This window comes from Orycteropus afer, unplaced genomic scaffold, assembly GCF_000298275.1.
Source record: "Orycteropus afer afer isolate SDZICR_OR568_19922 unplaced genomic scaffold, OryAfe1.0 scaffold00065, whole genome shotgun sequence".
Lineage (NCBI taxonomy): Eukaryota > Metazoa > Chordata > Mammalia > Tubulidentata > Orycteropodidae > Orycteropus > Orycteropus afer.
In genome coordinates this window covers 9,651,571-9,667,491 of record NW_006921652.1, presented here as the reverse complement: position 1 = coordinate 9,667,491, position 15,921 = coordinate 9,651,571, and the positions used below count along the sequence as shown (strand labels likewise).

At 43.2% G+C, this 15,921-nt stretch overlaps 1 pseudogene; it reads left to right on the top strand.

The window, feature by feature from the left end:
* Positions 1-5,340: 5,340 nt before the first annotated feature.
* The window catches only part of LOC122149954, a 162,495-nt pseudogene continuing 151,914 nt past the window's right edge, over positions 5,341-15,921 (top strand).

Genomic DNA, 15,921 nt, shown 5'->3' with positions numbered 1-15,921 from the left:
AGAAATTTAACTTTCCTTATTTATTTTTAAGCATTTGGAGAAATATTCCAGTGATTTGCTCTTTTCATTCAGGATGCTGGTTTTATTAACAAAAGTTCTAACAAGCCTTCTCTGCTGGGTCAGTCTTGCTTACTCCTCAGAGAAGGAGGAAAATTGTCTCCTGAACATCTGAGAACCTCTTAACCCTTTGGGCCTCCCCGGGCCCTCTGGCCTGCATGTGAGAAACAATAGGTTCCTCCAAATAAATAGTGGGTATCTCATTCCTAAGAATTTTCCAGGGCTTTGAAACAGTTCATTCTACGTTTTAACAAGATTAAACAAGGTGATTCTCATAACTGAGGATCTTGTTAAAAAACTATAGATTCTTTCTGGTGTAGTGCCTGAGGCATTTGACTGCTAACCAGAAGGCTGGCGGTTCAAACCCACCAGCCACTCCTCAGAAGGAAGATGGGGCAATCTACTTCCATAGAGATACTGCCTCAGAAACCCAAAGAGGGATTGCTGTGAGTCAGGACCTACTAGATGGCAGTGAGTTTGTTTTTGTTTTTCCACTGAGCATATCTGGGGTGGAAATGCAAATTCTCAGCAGGGGATTGAACTTGAATGAACTGGTTCGAAGCCCTGGAATTTTCATTAAAATTTAATTCAGAATTACAGTGAAATTAATAATGAAAACTTCTCCTTATGTGAGGATACTGTTTAATCACTAGTATTAGAAATATGGAAGATTTCTACCTATTAACCCTTCAGTGCATCTAGCTCCTCACATCATGAAAGGGACTTTTAAAATTTGTCAAGTTGGCTTGAAATTTCTGTCAGAAAATGCTATCCTCGCCTCAATAATTCTTCCCCAGTCTGTCTATTCCTGTGAACCTTTTGTGTTTGAGAATTAAGACAGTTATGTGATTCTTGTCTTATCTTTGGCACTTTTGTGGAACAGTGCTGCCTCTAAAGTACTAAGAGTAGGAACTTCATCTGTTCACAAGCTGGTGTCTCCAACAGTCTGACACAGCACCCAGGTTTAATTGTAAATGTTTGCACTTCTTGAGCCAGTTCCACAGTAGCAGATAAGTGAGCTAAGGCTTGACTGTAGCATCTTCAGAGCTCAATCAAATTGACACTGGTTTTCAGGTGGTTGTCCTGAGAGTGTGAGATGCTGGAAAATGAAGCAGTATCCCTCATATTTTGAGTTCACATACATTTTTACTTTAGAAAAATCTTTCATCAGTCTTTTAGAGGCTACTTGAGCTCTAATTGCCTCTCAAAGCATGAACTAATGTGATAGTGTTTTGTGGATGTGAGCTTTCTTCACCTAATGGATGGAATGATCCGTGTCCAGCCTAAAGGCATATCAGTTATTGGCATCCAAGAGCCTTTGCTGAGGTGAGGGAAATTGATGATGGGAAAATGATGGAAGCAGAGGGAACATTCTTGCTTCTGTGCAGAGACTTTATGTTTAGTGTTTGTCAAGGCTCTGGTCCTGGTGTTCAACAGTCACAGCTGTGGTACCTCCCACTTTGTGCCTGCATACCCATCCTCAGATGGGTGTCTCCCAAGGAGTGTCTTCCAAGTCAGTTCTTTGTAAGCCAGTGGGTCTGAAAAGGGTTAGAAGAAGAGGCTGGGGCCAAGGCAGTCCTTTTGGACTTGCAGCCGTACCCCAGGATATGAGCCTTCTTTGGTGATTTCTCTTTTCAAATCCAATAGCCAACTAACTTGGATTCCTGTGCCATTTCCTGACAGTGGCACTTGTTTTGGATAGCTGTAAAAATGCTCCCTTTTAGGGTTAAAAGGTGCATTTTCTAATTCATCTCTGCAGATTCCCCGTGTTTCCTTGCTCTTTAGAAAGTTGAGTATTCATGATGATTAGGGAATCATTCTGAAGACCTGACCTGGTCAGCAGCCGCACACCTTGCAGTGGGGACACGGCCATTTCCAGTGTCTCAGGAGACAATGAAAAGTCACCATGAGAAAAAAGGCCTCCAAATCCATTACAGAGCCTAGATTCTCCCACTACTTTACAGGCTGTGATTTCTTTATACATTCTAGTAGGAAACACTTTCTTCTAGCAGGGTAGATCTACAGCAACCAGCCCTGATCTGAAAGACAGGGCCCACGTTGGACACCCGTGGACCCACACAAGGGATGAGCTTGTACTTGGGTCCCAGCAGAGGAAGTGGGCACAGTGGCTTCAGAATCCTTTGTGCTAAGAAAGGATTTTTGGTTCTAGAGCATCTTGGAGACTGCTTCCTGCGGGTGGAGAAAACTGCCTGGCATCGGCAAGCTGCGTTATACAGGTTGTCTTGTGCACATGTGCCAGAGGTTGCTTTTCCAGGCAATATTGACAGGATCCGACTAGGCTCAAACACAGCTCAGGGGACCCCAAGCCCTTAGTAGGGACTGGGCTTTGGTCTTCCCAACTTGCCCAGCCAAAGAGCGGGAATGATAAGAGATGACTCAGAGGCCCAGGGGACCAAGGGCACAATACAGAAACAAAGCAAACACCCATGTTTGTTTTTAATGTTCTAACATAAGACCTTGTTCTCTCTAGCCACTGATTTGACCAGGCTTTCTGAAAGATCTATTGGTGTACACACACACAGATACACAGTACTGAAAAGCAATCCCTCTTCCTAGTGTAATAACTTACAAAATGTTCAACTTTTCCATTATCTTTATTATAACAAACCTGATGCTTTTTTTTTTAAAGAACTTGTTACTCTGACTTCTGTATATGTTGCACTGAAAAGGTTAATATTTAATGTTTTAATTTATTTTGTGTGGTAAATTAATTTTGATTTCTGTAATGTATTAATGTGATTAGCAGTTCTTTTCCTTAATATCTGAATTATAGTTATTTAAAGAGTAGTGAGCAATATAAAATGCAGTTGTGTTTCCCCAGTAATGTATATTGTTACTCACTTGTACTGTACCTTGTTTGGAAGGATGAAGGAATGAACTCTTTCGGTTGTTTTTTTTTTTTTCCTAACTAAAGACTGAGTCTTTTCTTTAATGAGATTGGGATATTACTGAAGCAAATTAAGATTTTTCTTTCCATGAGTGTGAACTATGAGAATAAATTAGGTGATCATTTGCAAAATATGGGAATGCTAAAATTAGCTATAATTGACCCCTGTCTACTTGAAGAAAACAAAACATCTAAAGTTCTTCCCAAAGTGTAAGTATGCCCAGCAATGTGCTAACTGATGTGGGAGGAAAATATATAATACACAACCCCTGCCCAAAACTAATTTGAGATCAGGCTGGGAAGACAGACAGATGTGCAGAAAATAATTCTGGACTATTTGTATTCGTAGGCAAAGTACAAATAAAGTGTGAAATCGTGAAGAGTATTGGTATGGTACTAGTTCTCATAGTGTCGTCACCAGACCAGCAGCATCAATATGACCTGGGAACTTATTAAAACCAAAACCAAACTCACTACCATGGAGTCAGATCCGACTCATAGTGACCCCACCTTGGGTTTCTGAGGCACTATCACTGCAGAAGTAGATTGCCCAATCTTACTTTGAGGAGTGGCTGGTGGGTTTGAACCGCTAGCCTTCTGGTTAGCAGTCAAATGCCTTAGGCACTACACTACCAGAGCTCCTGGGAACTTGTTAGGAATGCTAATTCCCAGGCCAGACCCCAAGACCTACTTAACTCTGGGGGTGGAACCCCACAATCAGATTTTTAACATGCCCTCTGGTAACTCTGGTACACTCTCAAGGTTAAGAACCACTACTGTGCTATAAGACTCATCCAAGGGATAAACTAGTGTAAGGCTAGAGATTTTAGGGAAAGCTTTGTAGACGCTTTGCAGAGGAATTGAAACAACACAGTTTACCCCTTAGGGTTCAATTTTAATAGCCATCAGGAAATAATGGCCTTTGAATTTAGAGCCAGCATTTCTTCGGATCTTCTTTGCTCAGTCTGGTTGAGGAAAACTCAGGCATTCCTATTCCACCTCCTACCCAACCCTCCCACCCAGTTTCTGACTGTAAGAAATTGTTCAAATGGTATCAACCCTGTTCTTAAAGCCTCCTGTGCTTGACCTCCCATGGAGTTAAGTCTTATGCTTCTAACTCATGTGTAGACTTCACATGTGCCATGTATGCGCAGTTCATGGAGAAGAAGTACAGAGTGAAATAGTTGCTGATGGCACGAGATCTTTGTCCCAAAGAAAGTTTGCTTCTCTGTAGTGAGGAAGGAGCATCTGGAGCCTGTTGTCCAGGCCTCAGCGGCTTGGGTCTGGCCTAACTTGTAGGAAAATAGAAATCCAGGCAACTCCTCATCCCTGGCATCTGTCTCAGTAGAACCTTTACCCACCCACCTTGTAGGATGGGGAGGGAGAGACATGCTGCCCATATTTGGTCTTCCCCCTAGTGCCTATTTAGTCTTCAGGGACACCTCCAGGCCTTATTATTAAATGGGGATTTTCTTCTCATTCCCCCTTTCTTTTCCTTCTGCTTAATTTCCAACCCCTCCTCCTCTGCCTGTCTGCCAGAACCTATGTCAAGGGACTACTCATGCACTGGACAATCTGGGGTGGGGAGGAGCCTCCCAGGAAAACACTCCTGTGAACTTGGAGTGAAGCCAGACCTTCCCTCATGTATCCAGGTGACTTATGGTTGCCAACTTGAATCCATGGTCCAGACTGTTTTGACCCAGCCTTTTAGTTCCGGTTGGCCCAAGCATCAGACCCCTGTTTTTCCTGGTTTCTGTATGCCCTGACTTCTGCCTGGCCACTTCTGAGGGTGTTTGCCTGTGACCCTAACCTACCTTCCTCTCTGGCTCAGTTCCTTGCCCTGCAGCCCCTGGAATTCCGGCACCCACACTCTTTCCCCGTGTCTTCTAAAACTACCTCTTTGGCATGTGCTCTGCAGGTCATACTGTTCTAGTAGGCCCTGCAGTTTCTCCCTTAGTGTTTCACCTCTGAAATAATCAGCATGCCTGCAGTCACAAAAGTTGGGTCTAGCGACACCTGTTTCATTGGGCTACAGTCTCTCACCGAAGATCAATTGAAATAAAAGTCATTGAGTGTAGACTTGGGCATCTTTTAAAAATCCCTCAGATGATTCTAATCCAATCCCTGTTGCCCTCTTGACTGCATCAAGCAGGTGGTCTGGGAGTCAGGTTTGAGGCCCGGAGCTGGGAGTGCCTGGTACCATGCAGAGATCCCACCCTGGTCCATGGTCCTTAATCACCAGCAGGTGTCAATCTTTGAGGGGCACATGAGGCTTGGGCCTCCTTTCAAGTGAGATTATCTAAGGAAGAGAAGTAAGAAAACTCCTGTGAGGACAGGGCCCTGTAAGGAGTATCACATGGCTGGGGCTTGAAGTCATGCAGAAGTGGGTGATGGCTTTTCAGGAGCCAAATTTTGCATTGGAAATCAAAACAAGGTGAGTGTTTATACTGAAAAGGAAATAGGAGAAAAAATATGGATTTTTCCAGGGACATGTGGTCCAATGGACACTTTAGGGCATGTGGGGTGGCTGCACATGTATCCTAGCACCAGAGGAACTCCTTCCATAAAGTCATCAATCATAACTTCTGCAGGGGCAGGAGTTGGGAGGTGAAGACATCGCCCAAGGGCGATGCTGTTCAGACCTGGACATAGAAACAGCTCCATTAAACTGAGGCTGAGCCTTCAGCTGGTGGTCTGCCCTGCACTGTCTGGAAATGTGACATCCCAGAAGGACTGTGCTGTGAGGAGCCAGCATCGCCTAAACCCTGTCCTGTCAAAACAATCAACCACACTCCTTTCCAACAGCATGAGTCTCCCTCCTGCCTTGGCAAGTGAAGCCCCCAAACTAGAGTGCAGGGATTCCATCCTGTGGAAGAGTTCCTTGCAGCCTTGCTGCTCGCAGATCATGTTACTTTGGGGTGTTCATGATTATTTCTGCACCTCAGGCACCTGTAGAGAGTGTTACGCCTGCCTGTTTAGCTCAGGGGTTGTTGAGATAAGCATACTGCACATGCAGCCTGATTATTGGAATGAAAAGATCTGATGCAATCTTTGTTGTTGGATGCCATGGAATCAATTCCAACTCATACCAATTCCGTGAAACAGAGTAGAATTGTCCCAAGGGGGCTTTCTAGGGTGTAATTTTTAGGGGAGCAGATCACCAGGCCTTTCTTCCCTGGAGTCACTAGGTGGGTTCCAACTGCCAGCCTATCCGGAACTGAGTGCTTAACTGTTGTGCCACCAGGGCACCCATGGTGCGAACCTAAGTGAAGGTCATTCATTGGCCTCCAATTCAAGTAAACTAAACCAAACTCACTGCCATTGAGTCTGTTCCAACTCATAGCAACACCATTGGGTTTCCAGGGCAGTAAATCTTTATGGAAGTAGATTGTCCCATCTTCCTTCCACCAAGAAGCTGATAGGTTTGAATCGCCAACTTTCTGGTTAGCAGTCAAATTCCTTAGGCGCTGTGCCACCAGAGTTCCTTAAAGGAAGGTATAGGATGGAGGAAGTGTCATGAGATCATTTCCATAGGGTCAGCGGCAAACGGGGCTGCATCTAGAGGGTGATGGTCCAAGATTGCCACCCTAGAAATGAAGGGCCCGAAGAAGTGAGGAAAACTGCCCTCAGGTATAGGAAGGTGTTCAAGTTGGCCTCAAGGAGCAGGACCATGAGGGAGAGAGGTTGATTCTGGCTTAATAAAAGCTGCCTTTTCATTGTCAGAGCTGCCTTCTGGCTCTGGCTGCCTCCTAGGCTAGTGTGCTCCCTTACACTGGAGGTGATCAAGCAAATTGCTTGACAGCCAGGAGCTCAAGGGGTACCCTAGTGAGTCAGAGAAACTCCACTGTTCTGAACACATAGCTCACCATCCGTCCCTTGAGTATGACTCTAGGCCTCCACATCCACAGTGCCCTTCTGAATAATCTTTGTGATCCCAGACATGAGCCTTTGTTGTCCCTTTGTCTGGTTGTGGGTCTTATGGCCTCCCAGGATAAGGAAGAGTGGGATATCATGCCCACTGGCCCCCTTCTTTTCCACCTGTGGACATTAGAACTTGTGGCTTTTCCATCCTCAAGAGGGTCCCCAGACAGGGGCCATGGCCTGAGTGACTCTCAAACTCAACCAAAAACTAAACTCACTGCCATCAAGTTGATTCCAACTCATAGCAACAGCCCCCATTGGATTTCTTAGGCTGTGAAACTTTACAGAAGCAGACTGCCTCATTTTTCTTCTGCAGAGCAGCTGGTGGGTTTAAACCCCTGACCTTTTAGTTAGCAGCCAAATGCCTTAATCACTACAGTACCAGAGCTCCTTGAATGACTCTCAGGAAAAGCTTTTTCCCTGGTGCTTAGGTGTACTGGTTAATCTCTGCCCTCCCAGATCCACTCTCCACCCTCCCTGGTCTACCTTCTGCAAGAGGCTGACCCTGGAGCTCTCCTCATGGCCCTCTGGCTTCTGATTCAGCCATCGGGAGACCCTGGCAGGCGACCGGGGGCAGAAGCAAAGAGGTCAGGTGGTTTTCTCATCTCTCCCTCCCTGCTCCAGCACTGTGATTGGCAATAATCATGCCCTCAGGACTACCCTCATGGCCCCTCCTTCCCAGCTCCAGCTTTCATTAAGGACCAGTAACAGGACTTCCTCCCCTGGTCCCTGCAGTCCTGAAAGAAAAAAAAAAAAAAACTCACTGCCCTCTAGTTGGTTTTAACTCATAGTGACCCCTCCTTGAGTTTCCAAGGTGATAGCTCTACTTCAGGAGCTCTGGTGGCATAGTGCCAAGTATTTCCGTAGTGATACCACCTCGGAAACCCAAAGAGGGGTCACTATGAGTTGGGTACATCTCAATGGCAGTGAGTTTTGAGTTATTTATCTCTACTTCGGAAGTAGATTGTCATTCCGAGAAGTGGCTGCTGGGTTTGAACCGCCAACCTTCTGGTTAGTAGTCAAATGCCTTAGGCACTATGCCACCAGAGCTTCTGCAGTCCTAGGGGCTGTAAATCCCACATTTACTAATTAAACTCTGCCTGTCATCTCCTCGGGAGCTCTGGTAGCATAGTGCCTAAGGCACTGGACTGCTAACCAGAGGCTGATGGTTCAAACCCACCAGCCACTTCTCGGAAGGAAGGTTGGGCAATCTACTTCCGGAGTGATACTGCCTCGGAAACCCAAGGAGGGGTTGCTATGAGTCAGGTCCGACTCCACGGCACATAACCATAACAACAACAATCATCTCCTTGGAAGCTCTGGTGGCATAGTGCCTAAGGCATCTGACTACTAACTAGAAGGCTGGAGGTTCAAAACCACCAGCCACTTCTAGTTAGGAAGGTTGGGCAATCTACTTCCTTAGACATACCGCCTCAGAAACCCAAGGAGGGGTCACTATGAGTCGGATCCGACTCGCCGGCAGAGAGTGACTTCTCATCTCCTTAGGAGCTCTAATGTAGTAGTGCCTAAGGCATTTGACTGCTAACCAGAAGGCTAGCAGTTCAAACCTACTAGCCATTCCTCGGAAAAAAGATTGGGCAATCTACTTCCGTAGTGATAACACTGCCTCAGAAACCCAAGGAAGGGTCGCTATGAGTCAGACCTGACTTGACAGCAGTGAGTTTGGTTTGATATCATCTCCTTAAGGAGCTCTGGTGGCATAGTGCCAAAGGCATTTGACTGCTAACCAAAAGGTTGGCTGTTCAAACCTACCAGCCACTCCATGGAAGGAGGACTAAGCAATCAATCTACTTCCATAAAGATTTACCACTATGAGTTGGAATCTACTCGATGGCAATGAGTTTGGTTTTTTGCTTTGTTTTCTTTCAATCATCTCCTTAATTTCTTAATTTCTAGTAATTCTTAACCAGGAAAAAAAAAAAAAAAAAAAAAAGTTAACATTGAGTTAATTCCAACTCATGGCAACTGCGTGTATGTCAAAGTAGGACTGTACTCCATAGGGTTTTCAATGGTTGTGACCTTTTGGAAGTAGATAGCCATGTCTTTCTTCCAAGATGCCTGGGTGGACTCAAATCTCCAACCTTTATAGTTAATAATCAAAACCTTAACCATTTGTACCACTCAGGCAGCCTAATTCTTAACCAGAGTGTAGAAACTCAGATGCCTCTAGGAGTGAAGCTAGTCATCAGAATTAGTGAAGGGGCTTGGCAGACATGTGAAAGCCCTTGACTGTGTCTGAATCTTGGGAAGGGGTGAAGGCTGTGATGAACTAGAAGGCATGGACCCCATGTGAAAGGGGCACTTGTTACTCCTCAGTACTGACCCCTGGTGGACATCCATCAGAGTGGACCCAAGGGAGCCAAAATTTTCAAATTTTTCCAGAGAAGTGAGAAATATGGACTTTTTCATGAAATCTCTCCCTTCCTAGAGGTGGTTCAAATTTATAAGACACTAAGACACTGTAGCCCCAGCAAAACTTGTGTGCATGTCACCATCAGTTTGCAGCTTCTACTCTCAGCTATCCATTTGTCTCAGGCTCTGCCAGACCCTTCCATTCCTCTCTGCCTTCACAGTTCTCTTTGCTGGGAATAGCCTTTTCTGCTTCTTTGGCTGGGCAAACTTCTGTTCCTTCAAGATCTTGCTCACACCTTATCTTGCTTGGGAAGATTTACCCAAGTCCCCATGCAAAGAGAGCTCCTCTCTAGGGCATGACAACAACAATAATACACCTAACGGTAAAATAGAAGGTCAGTGACTACAAAGGAAACACTCAATGAAATGGATTAACACAATAGCCACAACAATGGCCTCAGACATATCAAAGATCACGCAAATGGTGCAGGACCAGCCATTTTATTCTGTTATACACAAGGTCACTGTGAATAGAGCCAACTGGACAGAAACTAACTACAACAATGTACCTAAAGAGCTTCATGCATACTTCTATTTAGAATACTCATCACATTGTGCTGCCACTGTTAACGTTAGTGTCCCCACCACTGTCATCCTGTGCAATGGGTTGTAAGCTCCTCTGTCCTACACCACTTTGTGGTCTAAGCCTTATGCCTAAGGCATTGCAGGTAATGCAATAACATTTTGTTGAATAAAACCATCAGATATGCTGGGCTTTGATTGGGCAGAGGTATGTATATAGGGGAGCAATGTTCTATGAGTCTGTGGGACTGTGTCTGTGGCACAAGTTGGTGTTGACTGCTACAGTCAGACATCTCATAGGGTCACAAATATGTCTTTGTGACCCTCTCTGGTTTCCTATCTACCATAAGGAGCTTTGCTTCAAGGCAAAAATACATTGCAAGTTCTGACCAGTGACTTTCCAAGAACTCTATCACAGCCTAGATGGATTTGACAGGAATTTTTAACCCTTTACCATCTACCCTCTGGATTAGTCCCATACAAGAGGGTAGACACTCTGAAGAATGTTCACTGCTTTAATAGCTATTTATTTGCTGATAGATAGATGGTACTAGGAGAGTCCACACCCCGGTAATATTTCTCCAGGAAACTGTTCGACTTGAGCCCTGGAACTGCTTATGGTTGAAGATGAGAAGACTGTACATGGAGCTAGACAAGAGGAGAAAGATGGGAGGCTTTTCTCCCAAGCATTTAGTCTACATGATTTCCTTCTTGTGTTTGGTTCCTATGAATTCTAATCTGTTCTCTTGGGAGCCCTCTGATCAAAGCAGGCAATGATACAGACTAGAATCCTATCTCAAGTGAAACAACATCTATTTATCATTGGAAATAGGCAGCACAGTGAGTATAGGAGAAATCTGTCAATTGACATGCAATCCAGCTACAAAATTATGTCCCTCCTTCATAATGCCAAACTTTAAATTCTATCTACTTTAAAATTTGGGTTTTCCCAAAAGTGGGTTCTGGGAAAAGGACTTAAGGGTAGTTTATTTTGGAGGTGATCCCAGGAAGCCAGGGTAGGGACCAAGGAGAGAATGAGGAAAAGCCAATGATAGCTGTCTTACTGGGCAATGATTATGTAGAATGTATTTCCACATAAGCTTCTGAAGAGCAGAAGGCTAGAACATTTACTGATGGACTTCCATCACCCAGTGGTTGGGAGTTTGTTATAAAACAGAGCCAAAAATAACCTCTGTATATTGGTCCTGGGAGCTCTAGTAGCATAGTGCCTAAGGCACTTGACTGCTAACCAGAACACTGGTAGTTCAAACCCACGAGCCACTCCTCAGAATGAAGGTTGGGCAATCTACTTCCGTTTTGATACTGCCTCAGAAACCCAAGAAGGGGTCACTGTGAGTCAGGTCTGACTCGATGGCACATAACAACATACTGGTCCCAGGTTGTTTACTTCTTCATAGTAAACTGAGGCCAATTAGCCTAAAAGAGTCCACTGGTGTGAACCTCAAATTTGTACATATCATTAGAAATAGAGATGTCATATGATCCAGCAATCCCACTGCTAGGAATATATCCTAGAGAAATAAGAGCCATGATATGAATAGATCCATGCACTCCCATGTTCATCGCAGTATTCACAGTAACAAAAAGTTGGAAGCAACCTAAGTGCTCCTCAAGGATGAATGGATAAACTATGGTACATACATACAATGGAATACTGTGCAACATTAATGAATAATGATAAATCTGCAAAACATCTCACACCATGGATGAACCTGAAGGATATTATGCCAAGTGAAATAAGTCAATCACAAAAGGATTGTATTGTATGAAAACACTATTATAAAAACTCAAAAGTTTACACACAGAAACATTCTTTAATGGTTATCAATGATGGGAAGGGGATGAATGGAAATTTACTAACTAGATAGCAGACATATATTAACTTGGGAAAGGGAAAGGAAATGCACAATAAGGGAGAAACCAAAACCAAACCAAACTCACTGCTGTCGAGTCACATCTGACTCATAGAGACCTCTCCTTGGGTTTCCAAGGCAGTATTACTACAGAAGTAGATTGCCCCATCTTCCTTCTGAGGAGTGGCTGGTAGATTTGAACCGCCAGCCTTCTGGTTAGCAGTCAAATGCCTTAGGCACTACGCCACCAGAGCTCCTAATAAGGGGGAGGTCAGCACAATATGACCAAGGCAAAGGAAGACACAGTGAGCTACACATGAGTAAAAAGCAACAACAGTAGAACTATTCCATACACAATCCTACAATAACAGCAATAACAAACAATAATGGATACATAGGTAGATATGTCAACAGGTGGAGGGTGACATATGTGGTCCACAGATGAGCATTTATACGTTTGTCAGAGGATATGCCTACATACATATTTGTATGTGCTACAGATATATCCAGGTACATAGTAGAGCATCCAAAACCAAAAACCAAACCCACTGCCATTGAGTCAATTCTGACTCATAGCAACCCCCAGTGGATTTCCAAGGCAGATAAATCTGTAGAAGTAGATTGCCCCATCTTCCTTCCATGGAGTGGCTGGTGGTTTTGAACTCCCAACCTGCTGGTTAGCAGTCAAATGCCTTAGGCACTGTACCACCAGAGCTTATAGTAGAACATACAGGGGGAAAAATTATGCAAACTTCTTTGTCATCATCAAACAACTTGAGGGACTGATTCATTGTGCTCAAGGGCTTGGAACCATAGTCTTGGGGGACATCTAGGTCAATTGGCATAAGATAGGCCATAAGGACAATATTCTATATCCTAATTTGGTAAGTAGTGACTGGAGTCTTAAAAGCTTGACAGCAGTCATCTAAGATACAACTATTGGTCTCTTCCCATCTGGAGCAAAGAAGAGTAAAGAAGACCAAAGATTCAAGGAAACAATTCATCCTAAGTACTAATGGACCACACAAACCATAACCACTACTAGCCTGAGACCAGAAGAACTAGATGGTGCCTAGCTACTACTGCAGACCGCTCTGATGGGGACCAGTATAGAATGTCCTGAACAGAGTAGAAGAAAAGAACAAAATTCAAAATCGTAAAAAAGATCAGACTTACTGGTCTGAAAGAGACTGGTAGAACCCCTGAGACTATGACCCTTAGACACCCTTCAAATCTGGAAATAATCCACTACCGAGGTCACCTTTCAGCCAAATAATACATAGGCATTTAAAGTGAACAGTAACACCCATGAGGAACATGCTCCTCAGAACATTCAACCATCCAAGACCAAAAGGGCAGCATTTGCCCATAAACAGAGTTCAGAAGTCAGGAAGGGGTGGGAAAGACGATCGAATGGAAACAGGGAACCCAGGGAGAAAATGAGAAGAGTGCTACTACATTGAAGGGATTGCAACTGTCATGAAACAAAATGTGTATAAATTGTTGAATGGGAAACTAATTTGCTCTGTAAACTTTCATTCAAACCACAATTAAATATGTTCAAAAAAAATTGTACATATCAATTTTTTTTTTTAAATAGCCCAGTAGTAAAAATAACCAAAAAATATGTGTGTGGTTATGTAGGTAGATATGGATGAATACATGTGTACAAGAAAGCATAGATCGGTAAATGCATGTACATGTATAGGTGTATCTGTAGGCATATGTATGCATGCATTAGGTGTGCTACATATATAATGCATGATATAAAAAACTGCATATGGGCACGGTTAAGGAGCCTTCCTAGACGTATCCAAACAACTCACAGGATTGGTTTACTAGGTTAAAAGGCTCAGAAACATAGTCTGGGGGTGGGGGGCAACTTCGTCAATTGGCATAACATTGTTTACAAAGATAATGTTCTACATCCTAGTTTGCTGAGTAGCATCTGGGATCTTAAAAATTTGCAAGTGGGCATCTAAGGTACAACTATTGGTATCTACTTATTTGGAACAAAAGAGAATGAAGGAAATCAAAGACTCAAAGAGAAACTAGTCACAAGACTAATACCCCACATGAACCACAGCCTCTTCTAACTTGAGTCCAGAAGAATTAGAAGGTGCCCGGCTATGGCCTCTGACTATTCTGACCAGGGATACAATAGAAAGTCCTAGATAGAATAGAAGAAAAATGTAGAACAAAATCCAAAGTCCTAAAAAATGCCAGACCTACTAGACTAATAGAGACTAGAGGAACTGAGACTACTGCCCTAAGACAACCTTTGAACTTGGAATTTAAGCTATTTCTGCAGGTCACCTTTCACCCAAATAATGTTGTTATGTGCCATTGAGTCGGCTCCAATTCATAGCAACCATGTGTTCAACAGAATGAAACACAACACAGTCCTGCGCCACCATCACAATCCTTGCTATACCTGAGCCCATCACTGTAGCCACTGTCAGTCCATCTCATTGAGGGTCTTCCCCTTTTTCACTGACCTTCCACTTTACCAAGCATGACAACCTTCTCCAGGAAAGGGTTCCTTCTGACAACATGACCAAAGTAGGTGAGACGAAGTCTGGCCATTCTTGCTTTCAAGGACCATTCTGGCTGTACTTCCTCCAGGACAGATTTGTTCATTCTTCGCAGTCCATGGTATTTTCAGTATTATTTGCCGACACCACAACTCAAAAACATCAATTCATCTTCAGTCTTTCTTATACATTGTCCAGCTTTCACATGCATATGAGGCAATTGAAAATACCACAGCTTGGGTTAGGAGCACTTTAGTCTTCACAGTGACATCTTTGCTCTTCAACACTGTAAAGAGGTCTTTTGCAGCAGATTTGCCCAGTGCAATATGACATCTGATTTCTTGACTGCTGCTCCCATTGGTGTTGATTACAGATCCAACTAACATGAAATCTTTGACAGCCTCAATCTTTTTTCCATTTATTATGTTGTTGCTTATTGGTCCAGTTGTGAGGATTTTCATTTCCATTATGTTGAGATGTAATTCTTACTGCAGACTGTAATCTTTAATCTTCATCAGTAAGTGCTTCAAGTCATTCTCACTTCCAGCAAGTAAGGTTGTGTCATCTGCATATTGCAGGTTGTGATGAGTCATCCTCCAATCCTGATGCCACATTCTTCTTCACATAGTCCAGGTTCTCAGATTATTTGCTCACCATACAGACTGAATAAGTATGGAAAAAGGATACAATGCTGAAGCACACCCTTCCTGATTTTCAACCATGAAGTGTCCCCTTGTTCTGTTTAAACAACAACTTCCCGGTCTATGTATGGGTTCCTCATGAGCATAATTAAGTGTTCTAGAATTCCCATTCTTCTCAATGTCATCCATAATTTGTTATGATCAACATAGTTAAATGGTTTTGCTTAGTCAATAAAACATAGGTAAACATCTTTCTGGTATTCTCTGCTTTCAGCCAACATCCATCTGATATCAGCAATGATATCCTTCATTCCATGTCCTTTTCTGAATCCAGCTTACATATCTGGAAATTCCCTGTGAATATACTGCTGCAACCATTTTTTAATTATCTTCAGCAAGAGTTCACTTGCATGTGATATTAATGATATGTTTCAGTCATTTCCATATTCTGTAGGATCACCTTTCTTTGGAATGGTTACAAATATGCATCTCTTCCAGTCAGTTGGCCAGGTAGCTGTCTTCCAAACTTCTTGGCATAGATGAGTAAGTGCCTCCAGCACAGCATCCATTTGTTGAAACATCTCAATCAATTCCTGAAACCTTGTTTTTCACCAATTCCTTCAGTGCAGCTTTGACTTATTCTGTCAGTGTCATTGGCTCTTGATCATATGGCAACTCCTGAAATAGTTGAACATCGACCAATTCTTTTTTGTACAGTGACTGTGTATTCCTTCCATCTTCTTTTGATGTTTTCTATGTCATTCAATATTTTGCCCATAGAATCCTTCAATATTGTAACTCGAGGCTTGAATTTTTTCTTCAGTTTTTTCAGCTTAAGAAATGCTGAGCATGTTTTTCCCTTTTGTTTTTTAACTCCAAGTCTTTGCACATTTCATTATAATAATTAACTTTGTCTTTTGGAGCAGCTGTTTGAAATCTTCTGTTCACCTCTTTTATCTTGTCATTTCTTTTCTTTGTGTGTGTGTGTGTGTGTGTGTATGTGATTTGGGTGAAGATTTACAGAGCAAATT